This window comes from Arachis hypogaea, chromosome 15, assembly GCF_003086295.3.
Source record: "Arachis hypogaea cultivar Tifrunner chromosome 15, arahy.Tifrunner.gnm2.J5K5, whole genome shotgun sequence".
In the NCBI taxonomy this organism is placed as follows: domain Eukaryota; kingdom Viridiplantae; phylum Streptophyta; class Magnoliopsida; order Fabales; family Fabaceae; genus Arachis; species Arachis hypogaea.
In genome coordinates this window covers 122,391,242-122,397,890 of record NC_092050.1, presented here as the reverse complement: position 1 = coordinate 122,397,890, position 6,649 = coordinate 122,391,242, and the positions used below count along the sequence as shown (strand labels likewise).

Genomic DNA, 6,649 nt, shown 5'->3' with positions numbered 1-6,649 from the left:
GCTCATCTTTTGAGGTGGAAAGAATTTGGCCAGAAAGGCACTGACCAGCTTTTCCCAGGAGTTCAGGCTTTCCTTAGGTTGTGAGTCTAACCACATCCTAACTTTGTCTCTTACAGCAAAGGGGAAAAGCAGTAGCCTGTAGACCTCGGGATCAACTCCATTGGTCTTAACAGTGTCACAGATTTGCAAGAATTCAGCCAAAAACTGATGAGGATCTTCCAATGGAAGTCCATGAAACTTGCAATTCTGTTGCATCAGAGAAACTAATTGAGGTTTAAGCTCAAAATTATTTGCTCCAATGGCAGGAATAGAGATGCTTCTCCCATAGAAGTCGGGAGTTGGTGTAGTAAATCACCAAGCACCTTCCTTGCATTGTTGTTGTTGGGTTCAGCTGCCATGTCCTTCTCCTTTTCAAAAATTTCAGTTAGGTCCTCTTCAGAGTATTGTGCTTTGGCTGCTCTTAGCTTCCTCTTCAGAGTCCTTTCAGGTTCAGGATCAGCTTCAACAAGTATGCCTTTATCCTTGTTCCTGCTCATATGAAAGAGAAGAAAACAAAGAAAATATGGAATCCTCTATGTCACAGTATAGAGATTCCTTGAGGTGTCAGAGAAAAATAAGAATAGAAGGATGAGGTAGATAAGGAAGAATTCGAACATATAAAGAAGGAAGAGGGTTCGAATTGCTAGTAGAGGAGAAGTGTTAGTGATTAAATAGAAAGAGATAAGAGGGAGAAAAATTTTCGAAATTTTTTTTTTGGTTTTATGATTTTATAATTTTTTTTTGTATTTTTCGAAAGTATTTTTGAAGAAAGAAAATAAGGAATTCAAAATTCTTAATGAGAATTCCAGGAATCATGCAATGTTAGTCTAAAGCTCTAGTCCAGGAATTAGACATGGCTTACTAGCTAGCCAAGCTTTGAGTGAAAGCTTCGGTCCAAAACACTAGACATGGCCAATGGCCAGCCAAGCTTTAGTAGAACATTTTATACACTAGCTATGTGTGTAACTACCAAATTGATGGAAATCAACTAACACGCTTTTGTATTGATAAAGGGAAGCCTCGGTCCAACAGAATTAGACATGGCTTTACAGCCAGCCAAGCTTCAACATATCATCATGAAAGTCTAAAATTCATTATTAAAAATTCTGAAGAATAGAATAAATTTTTTTTTTGAAATTTTTTTTTGAAAATAAACATAAAAAGCTTAAACATAAAATAAAATTACCCAATCTAAGCAACAAGATGAACCGTCAGTTGTCCAAACTCGAACGATCCCCGGCAATGGCGCCAAAAACTTGGTGCACGAAATTGTTATCCCCTGGCATGGCTCCAAAAACTTGGTACACAATACCATGATTCACACGTCTCTTCACAACTTCGCACAGCTGACCAGCAAGTGCACTGGGTCGTCCAAGTAATACCTTATGTGAGTAAGGGTCGATCCCACGGAGATTGTTGGTTTGAAGCAAGCTATGGTCATCTTGTAAATCTCAGTCGGGAAGATTCAAATGGCTATGGAGTTTTGATAATTGAAAGATAAATAAAACATAAAATAAGATAGAGATACTTATGTAATTCATTGGAGGGAATTTCAGATAAGCGTATGGAGATGCTTTGTTCCTTCTGAATCTCTGCTTTCCTACTGCCTTCATCCAATCATTCATACTCCTTTCTATGGTAAGCTGTATGTTGGGGGATCACCGTTGTCAATGGCTACCGTCCGTCCTCTTAGTGAAAATGGTCCTCTATGGTTTCTGCACGGCTAATCAACTGTCGGATTTCTCGTCTCGGATGAAAAATACCAGGCACAGCCACTGCATGGCTAATCATCTGTCGGTTCTCACTTGTGTTGGAATAGGATCCTGTGATCCATTTGCGTCTGTCACTACACCCAACAGTCATGAGTTTGAAGCTCGTCACAGTCATCTGATGAGCGGATAAGTTATACGCTTTTTGGCATTATTTTTAGTATGATTTTAGTAGGATTCAGCTACTTTTAGGGATGTTTTCATTAGTTTTTATGTTAAATTCACATTTCTGGACTTTACTATGAGTTTGTGTGTTTTTCTGTGATTTCAGGTATTTTCTGACTGAAATTGAGGGACTTGAGCAAAAATCAGATTCAGAGGTTGAAGAAGGACTGCTGATGCTGTTGGATTCTGACCTCCCTGCACTCAAAATGGATTTTTTGGAGCTATAGAACTCAAAACGGCGTGCTTCCAATTGCGTTGGAAAGTAGACATTCAGGGCTTTCCAGCAATATATAATAGTCCATACTTTGGCCAAGATTAGCCGACGTAAACTGGCGTTCAACGCCAGCTTTCTGCCCATATCCGGCGTCCAGCGCCAGAAAAGGAGCCAAAACCAGAGTTGAACGCCAGAAATGGCACAAAAACTGGCGTTCAAATCCAGAAAGGACCTCTACATGTGCAACACTCAAGCTCAGCCCAAGCACACACCAAGTGGGCCCCGGAAGTGGATTTATGCATCAATTACTTACTCATGTAAACCCTAGTAGCTAGTTTATTATAAATAGGACATTGTACTAGTGTATTTGATATCTTTGATCAGTTCTATGCTATCTTAGATCAGAGGGGCTGGCCATCTCGGCCATGCCTGGACCTTCACTTATTTATTTTCAACGGTAGAGTTTCTGCACTCCATAGATTAAGGTGTGGAGCTCTGCTGTTCCTCAAAGATTAATGCAAAGTACTACTGTTTTCTATTCAATTCATCTTATTTCGCTTCTAAGATATCCATTCGCGCCCAAGAACGTGATGAAGGTCATGATTATGTGTGACGCTCATCACCATTCTCCCCTATGAACACGTGCCTGACAAACACCTCCGTTCTACATGAAATAAGCTAGAATGAATATCTCTTAGATCTCTTAATCGGAATCTTCGTGGCGTAAGCTAGAATGATGGCGACATTCATGAGAGTCCGGAAAGTCTAAACCTTGTCTATGGTATTCCGAGTAGGATTCAATGATTGAATGACTGTGACGAGCTCTAAACTCGCGATTGCAGGGCGTTAGTGACAGACGCAAAAGGATAGTAAATCCTATTCCAGCATGATCGAGAACCGACAGATGAATAGCCGTGCCGTGACAGGGTGCGTTGACCATTTTCACTGAGAGGATAAGATGAAGCCATTAACAAGGGTGATGCCTCCAGACGATTAGCCGTGCCGTGACAGGGCATTGGATCATTTTCCCTAGAGATGACCGAAAGTAGCCATTGACAATGGTGATGTATCACATAAAGCCAGCCATGGAAAGGAGTAAGATAATTGGATGAAGATAGCAGGAAAGCAGAGGTTCAGAGGAACAAAAGCATCTCTATATGCTTATCTAAAATTTTCACCAATGAATTACATAAGTATTTCTATCCCTATCTTATTAATTATTTTCGAAAACCATATTATCACTTTATATCTGCCTAACTGAGATTTACAAGGTGACCATAGCTTGCTTCATACCAATAATCTCCGTGGGATTCGACCCTTACTCACGTAAGGTATTACTTGGACGACCCAGTGCACTTGCTGGTTAGTTGTATCGAAGTTGTGACAAATTATGAATGTGTAATCACGATTACGCGTACCAAGTTGCTCACGTGCCAAGGATAGTTAAGCCTGGACATCACAATTTCGTGCACCAAGTTTTTGGCGCCGTTGCCGGGGATTGTTCGAGTTTGGACAACTGACGGTTCATCTTGTTGCTCAGATTAGGTAATTTTCTTTTTGTTTTCTTTTTAAAAATTTTTTCAAAAATCTTTCAAAATTTTCTCATCTGTTTTCGAAAAAAGAATAAAAATGTTTTCAAAAATTTTATTCAAAATTTTTAAGAATGAATTCTAGTGTTTCATAAAGCATGTTGAAGTCTGGCTGGCTGTAAAACCATGTCTAAATTCTTTTGGACTGAGGCTTCAACTAATCACTTCAATGCATGTAATTCCATATATCAAAGCTTGGCTGGCCATTGGCCATGTCTAGTGTTTTGGACTGGAGCTTTCATTGAAAGCTTGGCTGGCTAGTGAGCCATGTCTAATTCCTGGACTGAAGCTTTAGACTAACAATGCAAGATTCCTGGAATTCATATTAAAAATTTTGGAATCCTTATTTTTCTTTTTTTTAATAATTTTCGAAAAAAAAACCAAAAAATCATAAAAATAAAAAAAATATTTCATGTTTCTTGTTTGAGTCTTGAGTCTTGTTATAAGTTTGGTGTCAATTGCATGTACATCTTGCATTTTTCGAAAATTTCATGCATTCATAGTGTTCTTCATGATCTTCAAGTTGTTCTTGGTAAGTCTTCTTGTTTGATCTTGATGATTTTTTGTTTTGTGTTGTTTGGTGTTTTTCATATGCATTCTTGAATTCTTAGTGTCTAAGCATTAAAGAATTCTAAGTTTGGTGTCTTGCATGTTTTCCTTGCATTAAAGATTTTTCAAAATTATGTTCTTGATGTTCATCATGTTCTTCATAATGTTCTTGGTGTTCATCTTGACATTCATAACATTCTTGCATGCATTCATTGTTTTGATCTAAAAATTTCATGCATTGCATATTTTTCTTGTTTTTCTCTCCCATCATAAAAATTCAAAAATCAAAAAAATATCTTTCCCTTTTTCTCTCTCATAAATTCGAAAATTAGATTTGACTTTTTCAAAAATTTTTAAAATCAAGTTGTTTTCATGAGTCAAATCAAATTTTCAATTTGAAAATCTTATCTTTTTCAAAATCTTTTTCAAAAATCAAATCTTTTTCATTTTTCTTAGTTATTTTCAAAAATTTTTAAAATATTTTTCAAAAATCTTTTTCTTAATTTTATATCATAATTTTCGAAAATAACAACACCAATTAATGCTTTGATTCAAAAATTTCAAGTTTGTTACTTACTTGTTAAGAAAGATTCAAACTTTAAGTTCTAGAATCATATCTTGTGATTTCTTGTGAATCAAGTCATTAATTGTGATTTTAAAAAAATCAAATCTTTTTCAAAAAATAATTTCAATCATATCTTTTCAAAAATATCTTCTTATCTTATCTTTTTCAAAAATATGATTTCAAAATATCTTTTCTAACTTCCTAACTTCCTATCTTTTCAAAATTTGTTTCAACTAACTAACTAACTTTTCGTTTGTTTCTTATCTTTTTCAAAACTACCTAACTAACTCTCTCTCTCTCCAATTTTCGAAAATATTCCCCCTCTTTTTCAAAAATTTCTTTTTAATTAACTAATTACTTTATTTTTATTTGAATTTTCGAAAAAAAAAAATACTAACCTTTTTCAAAAACCATTTTCGAAAATCACTAACTCTTTTTCAAAAATATTTTTCGAAAATTCTCCCTCTCCCATCTTATTCTATTTATTTATCCATTTACTAACATCTCATCTCACATCTCAACCCTCCTCACAGTTGTGTTTCTTCCATTACATTACATTCTTTGTCTCCCCCTCTTCTTCTACTAACAATAAGGAACCTCTTTACTGTGACATAGAGGATTCCTCTTCTTTTCTTTTTCTCTCCTCTTTCTTATGAGCAGGGACAGAGAAAACGGCATTCCTGTTGAAGCTGATCCAGAACCTGAAAGGACTCTGAAGAGGAAATTAAGAGAAGCTAAATTACAACAATCCAGAGACAACTTGATTAAAAATTTCGAACAAGTAAAGGAGATGGCAGCCGAACCCAACAATAATGCAACGAGAATGCTTGGTGACTTTACTGCACCTAATTCCAATTTACATGGAAGAAGCATCTCCATTCCTGCCATTGGAGCAAACAACTTTGAGCTGAAACCTCAATTAGTTTCTCTGATGTAGCAGAACTGCAAGTTTCATGGACTTCCATCTGAAGATCCTTTTCAGTTCTTAACTGAATTCTTGCAGATATGTGATACTGTAAAGACTAATGGAGTAGATCCTGAAGTCTACAGGCTCATGCTTTTCCCTTTTGCTGTAAGAGACAGAGCTAGACTCTGGTTGGATTCTCAACCTAAGGATAGCCTGAACTCATGGGATAAGCTGGTCAAGGCTTTCTTAGCCAAGTTCTTTCCTCCTCAAAAGCTTAGTAAGATTAGAGTGGACGTTCAAACCTTCATACAGAAAGAAGGTGAATCCCTCTATGAAGCTTGGGAGAGATACAAAGGACTGACCAAAAAGTGTCCTACTGACATGCTTTCAGAATGGACCATCCTGGATATCTTCTATGATGGTCTGTCTGACTTAGCTAAAATGTCATTGAATACTTCTGCAGGTGGATCCATACACCTAAAGAAAACGCCTGCAGAAGCTCAAGAACTCATTGAAATGGTTGCTAACAACCAGTTCATGTACACTTCTGAAAGGAATCCTGTGAGTAATAGGACGCCTATGAGGAAGGGAGTTCTTGAAATTGATACTCTGAATGCCATATTGGCTCAGAACAAAATATTGATTCAGCAAGTCAATATGATTTCTCAGAGTCTGAATGGAATGCAAGCTGCATCCAACAGTACTCAAGAGGCATCTTCTGAAGAAGAAGCTTATGATCCTGAAAACCCTGCAATAGCAGAGGTAAATTACTTAGGTGAACCTTATGGAAACACCTATAATTCATCATGGAGAAATCATCCAAATTTCTCATGGAAGGATCAGCAAAAGCCT

General features: G+C 36.7%; 1 non-coding gene across 1 annotated transcript; it reads right to left on the bottom strand.

Annotated features, from left to right (window-relative positions):
- Positions 1–6,076: 6,076 nt before the first annotated feature.
- LOC112753986 (small nucleolar RNA R71) lies at positions 6,077–6,183 on the bottom strand. Its single transcript, XR_003178344.1, has one exon. It is a non-coding gene; the product is annotated as a small nucleolar RNA R71 (small nucleolar RNA).
- Between the last annotated feature and the right edge of the window lie 466 nt (positions 6,184–6,649).